The sequence below is a fragment of the Sebastes umbrosus genome, chromosome 16 (assembly GCF_015220745.1).
Source record: "Sebastes umbrosus isolate fSebUmb1 chromosome 16, fSebUmb1.pri, whole genome shotgun sequence".
NCBI classification, from domain to species: domain Eukaryota; kingdom Metazoa; phylum Chordata; class Actinopteri; order Perciformes; family Sebastidae; genus Sebastes; species Sebastes umbrosus.
In genome coordinates this window covers 11,777,733-11,796,209 of record NC_051284.1, presented here as the reverse complement: position 1 = coordinate 11,796,209, position 18,477 = coordinate 11,777,733, and the positions used below count along the sequence as shown (strand labels likewise).

General features: G+C 42.0%; 1 protein-coding gene across 6 annotated transcripts in view; it reads right to left on the bottom strand.

Moving 5' to 3' along the window:
- dlgap2a (discs, large (Drosophila) homolog-associated protein 2a) overlaps positions 1-18,477 on the bottom strand; it is a 202,860-nt gene that overhangs the window by 128,359 nt on the left and 56,024 nt on the right. For 2 of the 6 annotated variants that reach the window (XM_037796607.1, XM_037796606.1), the window contains exon 1: positions 13,219-13,959. The exons of the other annotated variants lie outside the window; for them this stretch is intronic. The gene's annotated coding sequence lies outside the window, so the exon portion shown is untranslated. Of the gene's footprint in view, positions 1-13,218; positions 13,960-18,477 lie in introns of those variants that run through there. 6 annotated transcript variants of the gene reach the window in all.

Below are 18,477 nucleotides of genomic sequence, written 5' to 3'. Positions count from 1 at the left end.
TATTTCTTTCAAAATAAGACCCCATGGTGATCCACTGGAAGAACTAAGCCTCTCTATGTAGGTCAACTTCAACAAATATCTACTACTGTAAAAAGGTGCACACTAGAGAAGCCCAGTGACATCAACTTTGTTTATTTTAAGCCCACACGCCTGTTCCCATTGTTTTTTTTAATTTTGTAACACAACTGCCTGCACCTGCTGTTCTTTCTGCTGCACCTGCCTGTACTGTACCTGCAATCCATTGAAAAAGGACACCCTTTCAACCTGCATCTCTAATCTGTTCCAGTTACCATCACATTTCACCAAATAATTGCAGGGGTCCTGAATGAAAAGCTCCATAAAAGAATCCCATTAAGTATCTTTTGAGTGTGGCAAAGGCATCAGCTATGATTTTCCAACAGTAACCAAATAGCAATTTGGTGCGTGTGTGGCTACAGAGCACAAACAGGAAGCTATCCAGCCTGCACAATGACTGAGTATTACAAAGGGACTGCCAGTGCCTTGCAGGAACAAGAACAGTGCGACAGACAGGCTTCTGGGTCTTACAGTTCGACATGCTTTGTCACAAAGACCTTTGACACAAACTCACCCATTAGCAGTGCTGGGCAAGTTACTGGAAAACTGCAATCAACATGTTGCTTATTGAAAACATTCAAGGATTACCAGCGGCATGAGATTGAACCCGGTCCAAATTTTTTTCTTGGGCCCTTACCCCAAACACAAGCACACGCTTGTGCGCACACACGCACATACACACACAACCACTCCAGACAATTGCTATGCCACCATGGAGAGGTTCACCATGCACCTCCCATACTGCAAGCCAGCCTTAGATCAGCACCACGGACAGCAGCTGGAGTGCCAAATATATCAACGCTAACTTAACAGCCTGCCCTGGACTCAGTCTGCACCATTGATATATTTATGCCACTGACGACTACACTGCGCCCAGCTCCATCAAAGGTGCCTTTAAACAGCTCCTCCAAATCCGCCACATCCACAAGGCATTGTGGTTTAATAGGCAGCCAGCCTACAGATAGCTTAGCCCCACTGTCTCTCTAGAAGACCCAAACTCACAGTAAAGCCACTAGGTTCACACACACACATGTACATATAATAACAAATAGTAACTGTAAATTGAAAAACAAAGTATTGAAAAACAAGGGAGGAGAAAATGATAATAAGAATAATAATAATAATAATAATAATAAGAAGAAGAATAATAAGAATAACAATAAGAATAACAATAGTAAGAATAAACAGAAAAATTAAAGAAATGCAAAATACTACTACTACTACTACTACTACTACTAATAATAATAATAATAAATAACAACAATACTAATTATAAGAATAAATGGTATAAATAAATAAAATAAATTAATTAATAAAAGATTCAAACTGGACTAGTGTCTCAATTGAAACTAGAGGACAAACTAATATCAACCCTTCATCAAACTCCTAGTAAAACAACAAACAAAGTCTACAAATCTCTGTCTTGTTGTAATCAGCAGATTGTTGTTGTAGTAATCTGACACACTCTAAATGCATAATGTGGGCATATCTGTACATGCAAGTGTGCATAAGCAATAAGCTTTTGGTTTTTACTTTCAGAGCTATAGAAGAGTATAAAAATGTGGGTAAATAATATCAAGCTCATACAAACATTGAAATCTTTGTCTGCAGCACAATGTTGGCAATGCTGGCCTTGAACGCCACCACAGTAGGGCACATCATGTCTTGTCCGATACATACAGAGACAAATAGAGGTATTTTTGGAACAGGTCAGTGCATCACATCCCGGCTCAGCTAAGTGATGTGACTGCAGCACCCGTTGTTCTCATTAGCAAGCGATAGGGTAGTCAGAACCCGGCGCTTCAAACAGTCCTCAGATAGTCTCTAATGCACCGGCTGAGTTTTTAATGTCGGGTTTGTGAAGGCATGGGTAAAGAGACACCAGCAAGACTTGTGAGGGAATACATTAATACCATCGAGGGGATCTGGAAGGTTTGTTTGTGTGGTTCGGTTTCTGGTGCTGTCATAACTGCACACTTTCAGTACATGGACTCGTCTCTGTGCTGAAATCACACAGAGAGAGGGTGAGAGGGAGGCGTTCAGAGAGAATTTACAGCAATAAATTCACGCTGGAATCTTTCAAGACGTCCAAGGCAATATCAAACTTTGCTTGTGCGCGGATACTGCAGAAAAACACACTGAGCAAACAAGGGAAAGGGAGTTTTCAGGACTCAGATGAGAGAATGTGTGCGTACTGTTGTATGCATGGGTGGATAAGAGAGAGACAGAGAGTGAGCACAGAGTAGAGAGGAGAAATAAAAAAGGTCATGGCCATGGTACAGTCCAGATCCAGAGGGCCACTGTGTTCATGAGAGTTTTGTGATCAACAGTATTTTGGATACTGGCTGCTCTGTATCTTATTTAAAGTCCTATTCTGCCCCTGGATACCCTTGTATCCATGTACCAAGAAGTACAGACTGAGATCTGCCTCTTTGAGGTCCCTTGCCAATGATTACTTAGCAATTCAAGCCAGTTAGAACTATGATGAAAGATGCTGGAGCTGAACCAACTGCTTGATTTTTGGTTTGCGTAGGAACAAACGCAGTCTTCTGCTTCTCATGGCAACTCCGCAATTTTATTCAAAAATTGCTATTACTGTTCCTTGAAATGTAAAGCACATCATGTCCAGAGGATTGTTGTGTGTGTGTGTTTCAAATTAAATTAAAAAAAGAATGATGAAAAGTTTAAATTATACTGTGTTGTATCAATCAATGAAAGAAACAAAACAGACCTTTACAGCTGCCACTGCCACCTTTATCGCAAGGCCCTGAATAACAAAAATAAATGCTCTCCATCTGTGTAATTCTCAAAACCTAGCAATGATGACTCCATTTTCCCCATGACTGTGCAGTCTCCCCTTTGACCTACCTCCCCTGAGGGAGTACAGCGTATCCACAGCACAACGGAGGTCATGACTATCTGTCACAGATCTCAGCATCTCCGTCCGCCATGACCCTCTGAGAGAGCAACGCATGCCTTTGAAAGCAGGAACAGGCGTCACGAGTCCAAGATATGTTGAAGACTTCTACAGTACATTTTTGAAAACTAACGATCCAAGGTGATGGATTGAAATTCTCATGCAGGTGGATTTTTGAAGAACCCCTGGTTATCAAAAACCTCAGACAGCTATCAGAGTGTCGATGAGGCAAAGGCTAACACAAATGGTAGGGTAGAAAAGCACTTTTAAGGCAATCATAGATCATTTTGTACCATTTTACTTGAAGGTGGTGTACAGATGGAGCTGTGATTTTGAAGCACAAGACAAGAGGCAGGATTGCAACATCTGGATAGTAGAACATTGAGCAGTAAATCTAGATGTGCACTTTAAAAAAGGACATGACTTCAGCACATCTTTGTGGATTTTGCTGAACCCAGTGGGCATTCTCCGAGAAGTCTGAGAAGTGAAGCCAATGTGAAAGTGCCTTAAACTTTCATTCTTTCTAATAGCCAGCAGGGGGCGACTCCTCTGGTTGCAAAAATAAGTCTGATTGTATAGAAGTCTATGAGAAAATGACCCTACTTCTCACTTGATTTATTACCTCAGTAAATATTGTAAACATGAGTTTATGGTCTCAATCGCTAGTTTCAAGTCTTCTTCAATACAGCATGATGTTCATTTAGTAAATTATGGACCCATTTAGAGTCAAATAGGACATAAAGGAGGGTATGCTTTAGAGCGTGGCTACCTTGTGATTGTGTGATTGACAGGTCGCTACCACGGCGTTGTCCGGTCTGGGAGTTGTCCGTGTTTTCGTCTTAGAACTTTAACCCTTTCACAGTGTGTTTTCAGTTCATGAAAGTTAATTATAACCTTTTTGGTCACCTTAAAATGTCTTATTCAGCGTTCAGTTGTACTTAGCTCCACCCTCTCGTGTCACTTCTGGTTGCAAAAAAAAAACACAAGGCCAAATACCAAGATGGCAACAGCCCAAATGCCAAACTCCAGGCTTCAAAACGGCAGTCCACAAACCAATGGGTGACGTCACGGTGACTGTGTCCACTTCTTATATACAGTCTATGGTTGAACAACGATATAGAACATCAATACACCAGAGGTCAAAATAAGAGTTCTATTAGCATGCTGTTGACTGATGACACAACTATACATCGTCTCGAATTAAACGCACTCCTGTATGTCCTTTTAAGATGTCCATCACTAATGAACCCCAGATAAGACAAAGTGAGGATGGTGACTGTCATGAATATAGAAGTAGATGGTAAAGACAGATACAACCTGCAGAGCCAAGTGCTCAAATGATAATGGCTGAACATGACTGAACCACATGATTTAGCCAATCTAGATTAGACAGTCCTACTGAAATGTAGTGGAGCTTGTGAAACATAAATGTACTAAAGGGCAAAAGCATCACTTACTTCAAATATTGCTCATTCTATTTAGAGCTATTCTGCAGCACTTCTTACTCAAGACATAACATACAGTATAAAGCAAAACACCAAAAACTTAAAGATCCATTAATAATGGATTTACAGCATTTTCATTGAAATTAAACATGAACAGTGTCCAATTGTGACACCTGCTGCCCAAAAGCAACAATGCAACCAATAACAACCACAGAGCATTTCACTGTGTTCAGAAATATTTAGCTATTGTTAAAGCTGTGACCTTATCAAACTACATGCAAACATGGTGAATCACATTTATCATGTTGTATTGTATATGTATGACAATTAATGCAGGAAATCATACTATTGGTAAATTGATTTTTGTTTTTCAGTAACAAGAAGGAGCAAATAGCCACAGTGGATTAAAGTTGAAGTAGGTAGAATTGGAGCAAATATGGTTAAAAAAAGTTATTTTTATAAAACGGTCACTATATCCTGACAGTAGTACAGAAAGTAATCATGTGCCTCTGTGTCCTCCGGTGCTCCTACTGGCATCTACAGGATTTCACAGACCGAGGAAAACAACAAATCAGAGCAGAGCTGGAGCCTTGCCGTCTCTGAGCAGCTGTCAATCACTCGCAAACTCCGATCAAACGGTCAAACTACGCAGCCGTGATCAAATGTGAATTAATATTCTGTTACTGTAATGCCTATTTCTCGCCTCAAATGTTTTCAGAGACATCTTGTAGTGTACTGTTTAGCTGTAAAATGAGAAACTTTGTGACCCGGCAGCCATGTTGAGACGAGTTGAGGAAATACCAAACACCGCCCACCAGCCGGAGCACAGCCAATAGGAGCGCTCAATAGGAACGCTCTCTCTGAAATGACCTGTGATTGGCCAAAGTCTTCCGGCTACATTTTTAAAGCCTGAAAACAGAGCAATGAGGAGGTGACGAAGTCTAGTTTTCTCTCCGAGCACTTGAATAACAATATGCTGAAATGTTATTATGGAATTTTTGCCCACTGATGCCAAACACATTCTGCCTACTGAAGCTTTAAGGGATGAGTTCAGTACTGTGTAACCAGGGTTAATTTTCTATTGATGAGTAACTAAATTAGCCTATTTGAATTACATTGCACTGTATTATAAATCAATATGTCTATTAACACTCAGAAAACAAGTCAATACACTTCACACAGGGATCTAAAAAATATTATCATTATCAAATCCTCATGTGTGATAATAATGAGAGTGAATCTGGATTTGGCATGGCGCTGTGTGAATTGGCCTGAGGTAATGCGGTGAGAAGCCCTTGAGAGATGGTTGCAGGGATCAATTTGAAGGCAAAATAAACTGCACTGTTGCGGCATCCCTCCACCTACACACTCACCCTGCTCACTCACACGTACGTAATCTAGTCATCTCTGCTGGAGGATGTGTGTGCACTGTATGCCAGTGTGTGATCGGCGTGTATCTATGTGTGTGTGTGTGTGTGCGCTTCCATCATTCATTCCTCTCCTTGTCATTCTTTCCCTCCCTCTCTTTTCATTCATTCTCTCAATCCCTCCCACCTTGTTTTGATCTCTTTCTTCTTTTCTCTCCCACTCGCTCTCGGTCACACAAACATGCACATGCACCCATCTATCCACCCACACTTGCAGTTGGCACAGGCGAGTCCCCATCAAGCAGCACAGTTTGGCGTGGGGTTATGCAAAAAAAAAAAAAAAAAAAAAAAAAAAAAAAAATATATATACAAGAATCGGTGCAGCACCACTGCCTAATGGTGTCTCCATGGCAACTAAGGGAGCAAGGCCCTGTGATGCAGTGTCAAACAAACACAGGACTTTAAACCTTTGCAATTATATTAGCTTTGTGTGGTGGTCATTAAAACGCAGAAGTAAGCTCTGTGCACATTTCTACTACATTCAACATACATTTGGTACTGGATATCACTTACTATCAATGCATAATGTTTACTACGAAGAATGCAGCTTGTGCTACGTATAATGCTATATTAACAACCCGATAACATCCAGTTTTCCCATTTTGTTTTTCCATAAGTACCTTTAATGTTAAAGCATCATATAGCTCTATCTGACAGTATCATATATTCATACCATCTTTTTCCAACTCTTTATTTAAGCTTTATGATGTTTACACCGAGTGAGATATTTAAACCCAAGACCAGCTTTTTATGTCTGCACAATTCCATCAAATGGAAATATTCTGTCGGTTTTGTGCATCACATAAACATCATACAAACAGACCACATATAAATAACACACAAACCTCCCTCCCAAAAAATCAGCCTGACATATTTCATATGTTTTAGGAAACTTTGGGATCTCCACTAGAATTTCAAAGTAAAGTTTTGTGGGTTTGAACAAAGTTTTTTGCAATGACTGATCCACAATGTGGTTTATTCAAGAGGCTAAAACCGAACTGAACATCTGGAATCTCAAGGCCGTTCTTGACAAGCGCAGTCGTTTCAGCGAATTCCCCTAAATGACAAAGCCCTCTCGCAGTCTCAGTAATTATGACTCCCATCCGTCAGGAGCAATGGACAACGTAGGGAGCCGTTGTTGTGAAGCCACAAAGTCTGCATAAGGCAGAGGAGGTTGGGGCGGATGGATGGGTCAACAAAATGTCGGACTTCACCACGGAAGATTGTATATGTTTCTGTTTTCCAACAGTCAGTCAATGTTGGTCAAAATCCCCTAACCTTAGTGAAGCAGTAAGTCATTTTAATGCAAACCAAGATGTTTTTCTAACCTTTACCAAAAAGGTTGCTTTAATCCAAACCACAAATTTTCCCTAAACCTAACAAATTGGTTTTGTGCCTAAACCTGACCAAACCTTAAAGGGGCTCTATTTAAGAATCACACTTTACTTGTTAACAGTGAAACCTGTGGCCGTTAAGTCAACGACCATCAGCGGCATGTTGCTCGCGCTCATGTTCGCACGTATACGTAGACATGAGCGAGCATCGGTCAAAACAGTGAGGCGACACACACGAGACTGGACGTGATTGACAGGCATCATGTTAACGTTAGCAGCATTAGCCAGCTAAAACCACAATATCATTATATATCTCACATGCTTGGCAGTAATGTTAGCTTACCAAACAAAAGTCCCTCCATGAATCAAAGGTCCAGCCGATGTTAATCCCCCCCCCGACGCCGGTCACATTGCTGTTTTACAGGCTTCACTAGATATAAGTTGTTGTTGTTTTTGTGCTTCCATGGAGTTTGTGTTTGAGTCTGAGTTGTGGTTGGGGCTGGTCGTTTGTTGGCGTTAGTTGACTCCATTTCTAACCGAACGTTAGCTATGGTTGCACACTATTATCCTTGAGGCGGAGCTGAAATTAAAGGCACTCGCGAGTGCGCATGACGTCACATCCGTTGGATTTTCCCGGAAAAATTATCTATTATATACTTATACTATTATATTTAACAATATTCACAATATTTGCATCCTTTTTGTATGTATTCCAATACCTTTCACATACAGTACAAAAAGGCTCCACATCTTATATGGACACGCCTATACTGCAGGAAAAATAAATGCAATTCCACACACACACATGCCCGTTACACAAACAGCACAAGGTGGGAAAGGCAGGGGGCCAGAGCACACAACAGTTTATCATCCTGTGCCTCGGTGTATCAGAGGCGTGAAGGTGTGTCAGCAAACTGCTGGTGGAGGTAAAGGGAAAACGCATCGCTGCTGGAGCGGCTTATTCGGGTGTAACTTTTAAGAAGCGGGCCCGAGCGGTGCTTTCAAGTCGCAAAGAGGTTATTCTGTTTCAGTGCACGAGTCATTTGGCTTTAATGCTTTACCTGTGGCTCAGAGGATGAACTCTGGCACTGGCTCCGGCTGCAGTGCAACCTATTGACAGCCAGCGAGAGAGAGAGAGAGTAGAAAAAAGAGGGATGAAGCAGAGAGAAAGGGGGAGAAAAGTGTAAGAGAGAGTGTGTTGGTGAGTGATAGACACACAGAGAGTGAGAGAGGGATGCTGAGGCGAAAGAAAGGAGAGCTTTCTTCTCTTGTTTTTCTTTTGGGTTTGGTTCAAGATTCCCCACCGGGAAAGAAGCCTGATCTGAAGAGGCGACTGAGGCATCCCACATGTTTGCTTGTGTGAGTGTGTGTGTTTTCCAAAAAGAGAGAGGTTGATGGAGTCAGTTGGACACTGATTGGAGCCAAAACCATTATCAAAGCACACCGATTGTGCCCTGACAGTTGTTCAAGCCACGTGCAAACAAACACACACATGCTACAAGCTGACACATCTGACACCGCCAGGCGGATCATCTACAGCGAGTGGGCCGCCTCATCCCACTCTGGAGCACCTTACTGACCAGTGACTTAATGTAACAAGCCAGGCCGCCATCTGTGCGTTCCACAACAGTTTTGCATCCATCCAGAGCTGTGGAACATTATCCCCGTCGACTCTTCAAATAAATACCCTGCCATAGCTTTCATCCATGTCAGCTGCCGAAACGATGATCCATGACAAATTAAACTCGTCCGAATTAAGCTGTCAGCCATTTTTCCAACTCATTCTCCATTTCACTCAAACACATTCCTTTGCTGCAAAGTTCTCGAGGCTGCATCGCAACAGATGTGTGTGTCTCTTTATGTAACCATTTTTCAGAGACACATCATTGTCGTTCCAGTGGCTGGTCCCTGTTGGACTGTGTCAATGTGCCTCCTTAAGCTGTGCAAATCAACACGAGTGGTCCGCAAACCATGAAATCGGAGCTCTGCAAACATGATTTGTTTCCGTAGCGATGCAAACGGACCTGAATCAACGTCATCCGCGTCTTCAAAAACCACTTAACTATCTGCAAACGTTCACAGTCCAATAACCTTTTTAAGAACCCTTTACTCACTTTAAGATGTGTAACTCCGGGCCTCCTGCACAAATTGAATAAATCGCTCCATGTCCATAGATACTATGGGTTTTTCTATTATTCATGTAAAATGATGTAGAGTAGTATTGCAATACGCTGGCGGCATTATTCCATATATGGTCTCACAGCTACAGCTACATGTCAAGATGCAGAGGGATGATAGGCTTGTTTCCTCTGATTTGTTCATGGCTGACGGCTGTTTTCATTGTTGGTGAGCTTCAGTGTTTGAGCGTCTATGACTGCTGCTGTCAAGAGCTGTGAGTCCATTGTCCCAGATATCCAATGAGAGCCGCCAAGAGCGCTCAGAGTGGTCCCTCTTCATCTGTGCATTTTTGAAAGCGCTGATGCTTGTGTATAATATCAATTTGCTCATTTCTTAGTCTTCAGCTGCTTCTTCTGTGAATCACCTGCTTAATTCAAAAGCATGTCGGCAGAAATGGAACAGACATGTTGGTCGTGGTCACAGTTCAGCTTACATGTACCAAGGCCTCGACCGAACTAAACGTGACACACACACACACGTTAATCAACCCAAGGGAAACACAACATGTAAGCAAGTTGTTTGTGCAATCAAATTCACTTGGTGGTCACTCAAGGGTCGTTCATCTTGCTTGAAAGTAAATGTGACGGCATCATTTTCAACGGGACAACAGCTGTATCTGTCTCACTCCTGCTTCATCCAGATTCCCCGTCAGGCTGCTGTGAGAGACAAATCCAACACAGCAGGTGTCTGACAAGACAATCTATGTCCTGTCATTGTCAGCCAGGTTAATATATACTGCATATCTAATAGGGCCGGGACGATACACTTATCTCCCGATTCGATAGTATCTCGATACTTGGGTGACAATTCGATATGTATTGCGATTTTTAAATATTGTGATTCGATATTACGATTTTTGTTAACTTTTTTAACACTAGACTGTGGGCAAAAGTTAAATCTTATGCTTGTAGGGACTTTTACTTGGGAAAACATCTAAATCGATACAGTAAAAATATTTGATTTTCCTGAGGTCAAATATTTCAGTCATTGTCAGGCATCATTTTTGCTTTTCCTGGTAATGTGTGAAACCCAAAGTGTTTCCATACTTTACTATATGTGTAGTGTGCACCACTTTGGATTTAAAATGTAAGGGTGCAGGTCGTAACCACGTGGACCGTCCGACGTTTTCTACTTTCTAGTTTTGGTTAGCTGTTGCCGGCTGCGGTTTGTTTTGGTTGACGGATACCGAACGGCTATGACGATATGCGATACATAGGTGAATCGATTATTTTTCCCACCCCTAATATCTAACTTGCTTGACTACAACTGATCAGTACCACTTGACGTAAATGTACTGCAGCTTAATAGAGGATAACTGATAATGTCAATGTCTGTGTGAATACAGTATGTGCAGGGCTTGAAATTAACATGCACCAACCCGCAAAATGTGGCAGTTGCTGGCTCTAATCCTGATACTACTGCAAATGGCACAATTGTAATGATCAGTGCAAAGTGCTCAGTCATGTGTGCAAAGCCAATGGCAGTATCGGTGGTCCCAGCTTCCATTTGAATTTGACTTAATTAGGAACTATGCTTCATGAGTGTGGAACATGGATTGAAATTCACGGCACTTACCCAGAGCTGTGACACTTAGGGTGGTCCTATGCGTCTGGCCCCTTGATTATGCCTCAGTAATGCAATAGCTATGTTTCTCCTATGCATGTGAACACGAAGGCAGCACAACAAGCACTTGCATTAAGTGGGAAGACGCACAGCTCTGTGATATAGTGTCCTTCGAGATGGTGGGGATTTAGTGTCCTGGCTCAATGACACTCCAGGGAGACAGATGATTGCTTTTACTCTGACTCGAACCAGGGCTTCCCTTTGGCTGCCTTATACATATACATAGAACCTGCAGATGTATGTAGGGATGCACAAATCCAACTTTTTCAGTTCCGACACTGATAGCGATACCTGGGCTTTGGGTATCTGCCGATACCGAGTACCGATTCGATACCAGTATTTGATTAATAAACTGTATGCCTCACTGTGTTGAAGTAACTGGGATCATTCTTCATTCATTGCTTTCCTAACTTTGTAAAACTATATGTTCATTTTGTGAATTATTTATTATTAAAATAATAAATCGTAGACCAGCAACTTCTTAAAAACATCTTCAAAATTAACAGAAATTACAATTCAAGTATAAACCTTTCAGGCAACAAATTGGTCAAAACTTAAACAGGAATTAAAATTCCAGTATATAATGTATATAGGACATAAACATAGAATTGAATTGAATAGATTGGCCCCATTGTCACCGATCCTGTCAGTATTGGCGCGATATCCGATCCGGTATCGGTATCGCTGCATCCCTAGTTGTATCATACACAATGCAGGATGCATGCAGGGGGAAGCCCCATTGAAATCAAGGCCTGTAATTCTAATTAATGAGCACCACTTGGGAAGGATGGACGAGCCACAGGAACCGATGGGGGGTTCATTATTATGTCCAAAAGATGTCTGTTACTGTCTGAAAACTGGAGATCCCTCATTCAATTAATACACAGGGAGCCCTGATTCTTCAGCTTAGTGGCATTAGTGACACAGTTGTTCAAGCAAAACAATAATAAAGCCATACCCTGGCTATAATTCCCATCAGATAGGTCCACCTGCACCTGCGAAAACACAGACTGCTGGAAGTTACTTTGGATTACGAGCATCTGTTCAAATAGCATAGGCCGATAGATGAAGAGCCTCTCTAACCGAGCCTACGCTGTCTCTGTCTGTTAGCAGCTTTTGGTGGGAGAGAGTCTGTCTGCAGTGCAGCAGTGGACATGAACATCCAAAGCATCTCCTCTAACCGGCTGCAGTGGCGCTGTGCTTCACCAAGCAGGCTGATTTACACCGGGGAGAGGGGGGGGGGGTCGAAAAACCCGGGAACCCAGGTTGTAAATCGTCACCAAGTCGCCACCCACAGTCGAACACCACCCAATACCTGATGAAGAGACGGCACTGTGCCCGCAGACGAGTGTTTCCCAAAAGTAGAGTGTGTGCTGCGTGACGTCACAACCACAGTTAAGCTATGAGAGACATGTGTTGAAAGGGAAACACACACATGACATGGAAACATGAGTGAACACACACACACACGCACTTTCTCCTTGATACTAAAAGCAATCCATTCACAAAACAACATACGAGCAACCCACTCAGAGCTCAACCCTACATGAGAGTTTACATTAGACGCATACAACCGCCCACACATCCGCATGCACGCGCTAACACGCACGCACTATAGTGTAGTGTGTGCTCCCTCAACAATGCTGTCATAGAATCTCCTTGTTATCATCTGTGCTGCACTGCACTCCACGCAGAGTACGTACACAGGGTTTCCCTCAAGAAAGAAAAAATAATAATGCTGCACTTTTTTTTGTACCCCAGCCCTCCCTCTCTCCTCCACACTCAGAGAGACTCAAATACACATTAAGAGAAGCTGCCACCACTCCCCGACACCTAACATAGATGGGATTATGCAGGACAGTGTGTGGAGCATGCACAGTAAAAAGAGGGTAAACACAGCTAAATCCTGCCTCAATATTTAAAAAAAAACGATTTCAAGTTGCTGCAGCAGATGAGAATTTATTGCAGAGCTCTTTGGCAAATATCATGGAAGCTCATAGAGCCCAAGTGGTCTGTTATAAAGCACAGATTTGCACACAGATGCACACACTATGCCGTATGTTGACCATACCCTACCTGTTTACACACACAACTTCTGCCCAAATGTCATCTCCTCATGAGAACATGTCAACCTCCCCCCTCAGGGAGGGAAGATGCTCCTCTGTCACCCGCCACATCAAACGCAGAATAAAAAACATGAAGCCAGAGAATGAACTTACCTGGCACAGAGTCTAAAAGCAGGAGGTGTCTAAGAGCACAAGCTTCTCTGTCACCCGGAGACAGCAGAACATAACACAGTCATATGTGCAAGAGATGTTGGATCAAACACTTCCTGAGCTCTTCCCCTTCTCTCTCGTCTATCCTACGACTTTTCCCTCACATTTGTCCAGACCCCTCTGACGATAAGCGGGGAGATGGGGAGTAAAGGTGGCAAAAGAACGAAAACGCAAGAAGGGTGGGAAAAATGATGCTCAGATCTCCTCAGCTGAGACGAGTTGCGAGTGCACCGTGAGGACCATCCACTGCAGCAGAGCAGAGCAGCGCGCAAGCGAGAGAGGGAGAGGAGAGGCAGGCGAAACAGGCATTTGCTGCTGCTGGTTCCAAAAGCATGGCTGGAGCGAAAACAGGGGAGTGGAGTCTGGATCCTGGATTCCTCCTTTACTGAGAGGAACAGATGGAGAGTTATGGGAGAGAATGGGCGAGAGACAGAGGAAAGCAACAGAGCAAGAGATAGTGAGAGGCTTATTATTATTGTTTTTTTTTTTACATGGCACAGAGCAGACTCTTCCACTATCTCGGTGCCATTCCTCTCTTTTGCATGACACCTAATATTTTTCCCCTCCCTCACTCACTCTACTACTGCATGTTCGCCACCATTCGCCAGCTTCTTCTGTGTCCTTATCTACAGTGTCGCTGTGGATAAACTATTGAACTGACATCACATCAAGAGCCCTTTTCAAAGTCTTTTTTTCCCCTCCAGAATGAAGCCATCATTAACACTGACAATGACTGTCTTATTCTTTTCTTTATCAATGTTCTCTTTCTTGTCTCAGTGCAAACAGAGCATACGTTTTCCACCAAATTTGAGGTGAAAGACATATTTTGAAAATGTGCTCATGAAAAAGAGGAAAAGCACAGTGAAGTTACATAACCGGCCACGCAGAGTATGAATACCAACACCGAGTGATATGCATATTCAAAGTGAATTTTAAAGGGAACATGCTCGAACAATGTGGCACCTATCAATCTCTCTCATGGGGCAAATGGGCCACCTGGCCTAAGTGCCTCTTGCTTGCTGCAACAGGGGAGCAGGCTTTTAGTTGGGAGTCCTTCGGCCCCGGCAGGGCTCAAGGTCGCTTGGCAGAGCTGCTTGCCGGCAGCCCAAATCCTTCAATGATTAACAGTGGCAGACAGGATGGAGCAGCTGTCAATCCAGATCTATAGTCTCGGCCAAGAGAGCCGGACCAGCCAACCGCCGCACCGCATTCCAACGGTGCTCAACCAGGTAGAGCGGGGATTTATGAGCCCATTGAATAAATTCATTCCCCCCTTCACCGGAAAGGCGGGTACATGCATAATACTGATATTGTTCCCTGCCTTGGTCACGTACAAAAATTAAAGAGAACAGGGGATGAGACGGAGGATGGGAAGGGCTGTCTGGGTTTATAATGAGGCTGTGCTTCTATCAGATGGGTTGATAGGATGATACCTGGTAGATTAATATTTGCACAGCACTGTTTTTATCTTTTGCTGTAAATCACTTGTCAACTCACTTTTTTATTTCATTGTCATTTGAATCCATGCATTTTGTATCCTCCAGACTTGATTATTGTAATGTATTGTCCTTTGCTCTCCCGGTCACTCCTTCAGTTAAAAGAAATCAGTTGGCTTCAGAGCGTTTGCCTACCGTGCCCCGAAATCTCTGGACTTCCATAACATGTTAAAGAAGCATGTTCAGTTGAACCTTCCTTTATTCACTTCATTACAGCCTACCCCTGAACTTCGTCAGGTCCATCACCCTTTTAACATCCCTTTAATACTGTTTTTATTGCGGTTGTTTTACTTTTAATGTTTATTATCTCATGTGTTTGCTGTGTGCTTTGTTCTATGTATTCTTTTTTAATTGTAAAATGTATTGGGACCATGCTGCATAGTGACTTATTGTCTATACTTATTGTCTATACTTCTATCTGATTCACCTCCTTTTACACTGGGCATTTTTGAAAAGCACAACAGAAATAAATGCATTTTTACCATCAATATTACTGTTATTACAATTGATTGAAATTGCCCATGTAACACACAAGACATGCCATATCAAGGCCACGGTCTTTGAGTCACAAACACCCCAAAATGACTTCTGTATTATCAGAATTTGATCCATTCGGTCCAAGTCTCTGAAAGCCTTTCATGCCATTCATGTGTGCAGGCAGCAGGCAGGAAGTCACCTCAGTCAGCCAGAAGAGGAATCCTACGTTTCTGCTCTATATGCCCAGAGATGAACAGAAAGTGATAATAGCCCGTCCTACACAACTTCATCACCAAAAGCAAAACGTGTGTTTTCTCACGCAAGCACTGGCAGCTAATGCTACCCCTAGTTGAGGGCTAAACAGTAGCTGCGTTCTGATCCACAGTGTGATCCCACTCCCTGCTCCCTGTTAAGTAGGGCTACACGATCATGGCCAAAATGATAATCACGATTATTTTGATCAGTATTGTGATCATGATTACTATCACTTTTATTTACGATTATCATCATTCATAGATTTTAGGGACAAAATATTTGTATTGCAATTTCACATTTAAATAAACTCTAAATGTTGTCATTTTACTTTGTTATTGTCATCTATAGCAAACAACAACACAAAATTCAAATGATTAGGAAATAAATTATTGTATTTTTATTTAAGTATTTGCTTTGATTAAAAAAATCTTTGCATTAGTAGTTTTAATTATGTAATATAAGCTGCTTAGAGCTAGAAAGTTTAACAGGTCATATTTCCCTCTATATCTACTTTATATTGCTGTGAAAACATCTACTTCAAACAACTGTATTTATTCAAGTTTCTCACCAATAACTACATTTTACAAGATTGCATTTGAACGCATCATGATATCATTATAATTTACATTCGCCCCAAAGCTCATTTTACTGAGTAGAGCTTGAACGCACCATAATGAGCTCCGTGCTGTCAACAGACGAGCTGGTCACTGTGATCACTCTGAGCAGCATCATTGGAACGAATTACAATATAAGAAGCTGCTGATTAAGTTAGTTGTTCCAAATATTTTAAGGTTGTTCCACTATGGCTTATTTTCGACTTACTGTTGTGACAAATTGCAGTTTTAGGTCTCCTTCACCCACACTGAAGAACCTCCACACCAAAGACGTGTGTGTGTGTGTGTGTGACGTTACTGACTGCCTCTGTGTGCTGACGCAAAACCATTATGTGGCTACACGGCTATACGTGTGTCTGACTGGCAGAAAACTTGGATATATGACTATGAGACTGCTGAAAACCGTCCGGCTTCGATCAGCTGTTGATTGACGGTGCATTTTTAGCTGTTAGTTTAGGAAGCGCTTGATTTATGCAGCAGAGTTTTCCATGACTGGAGCATTTTAAACATCAATATCGCAGTCAATCATGTTCATTTAATTGTGGGAAGCCAAAATCGTGATCGCGATTAATATTTCATTATTTGTGCAGCGCTACTGTTAAGGGAATGTCAGTTAAGGGAACTTCCCTCGTCAAAATTCCTCCACTCTGAGCACCCTACAATGTCACCATGGCAGACATCACTTCCTCCGTGCATTGGAAACTGAGCACTTTTACTCCTTGCCTGTGTAGTCCACTTCACAGGGAACTACTAGGCGATCAGAACGCACCCAGTTACTGAAGCCATATGCTGTTTTATTGACGGCGACATGCAACCAGATAGCGTTATGCTAAAATACTTAATTCAGCAGGATGACACTGACCCAGGAACTGAAGTACACAGCAGCATTTTAGTGAAAAAACTCCTTAGGAACTGGCTAAAAAGTTATCCAGCATGCCCATGTCTATTACTGTTAGTGTGGCAGAGTACCATTTTCTGGAGTATTTCTGATTCAGAATTTAAAATATAAATTGAGAAAATGATTGATTGATTTTCATTATTAAAAAGCAAAATGATAATATATTGTGGTTGAATGCTGAATCAGAGCAAAAGTCAAAACCTTTCAAATCCTCTACCTCATGTGAACCCGTCTCTTAGCTATCTTGTTGCTCCCGACATCAATCTGGCTTTTATCCTGCCCTTCTTCTTGATCTCTATTCTTCCTCCCTCCTTTTTTCTCAGGTATTATCAGTCCTCTGAGCTCTCCACGTCCTGAACGTACAATACCTCTACTCTCCTGTGTCGGGTGTTTCTCAGTCGGCTGGAAAAGCAGGCCTTCCTTTTTGTGTATAACAAATCTCATCTCACAAAAATATTCATTTCACGGGTCGCTGTCCCATACAAGCCAAGATCCACGCAGGGAGAGGCATTAAACGTTATTCCCTCCTCTATTCAAATTGGAAACAGAGAAGTGGGGCTGTGCCAAAGATATCGGCCTCCTGCTGAAAGCGGTTTGTCCTTGTAATGAGGTTGTGGCCACTGCTAACTATTCATTCTAGTCATTCACCAGCCGGCTTTATCATTGCTCTCGAATGACTTTGGCTTAACGACGTGCAAAGGAGACACGTCTCACTTGTCTTGTTGTGTTTTACTGATGTGTTCTCAACAGTGTGTCATCGTTCAGTGATACACATACCACACCCCGTGAGGTCCACTCACTGTTGAGTGTGATATGCATGGAGGAACAGCAGCTAAATTTAGAAAAACAATGGCTCTTGTCTCCTTGTTCTTGTTTTACACAATCCACATCTTAATTGCCTCAACTGCACCTCTTCAGTAAATTTACTCTGAGTGATATAGAGTGAAATTCTTATAATATTGTTATGATATTTCTTCTTTAATTCTTCACCTGTCCTGGTCGACAATGCCAATAAACAAAAAATATTAGGTCTAAAGCAGTCTAAAAAAAAAGCGTAATTCTTTAAGTTATAATCCCTAAATGTTCATGAAATAAAACCCTGTTTGTGATACTATCCATGGTCGGCCTTTTGTTCATTTACATTCTGTAATTACCTGTCAAAACATTGTTAGAGGCGGAGTCCGCCATTCCCGCATGGAATTGAAATCACTTCCCTACACATGAAGAATTTACAAGAAACAATGCAGGCATGTAACCCATCGTTACTGATGTCTATAATTTTAGCTCAGTGATATCAACCTCATTGTTTATTGTTACGAAACACAGATAGGCTTTTATTGACTGATTAAGAAAAAATATGATTTCTCAATATATTCGAGATACCAAGAACCTGAACTGATGTTGAAAGTTTTGTAGATTGGTGATGCTTTTAAAGTTTGACTCAAGTCTTTAGCTAAAAGTA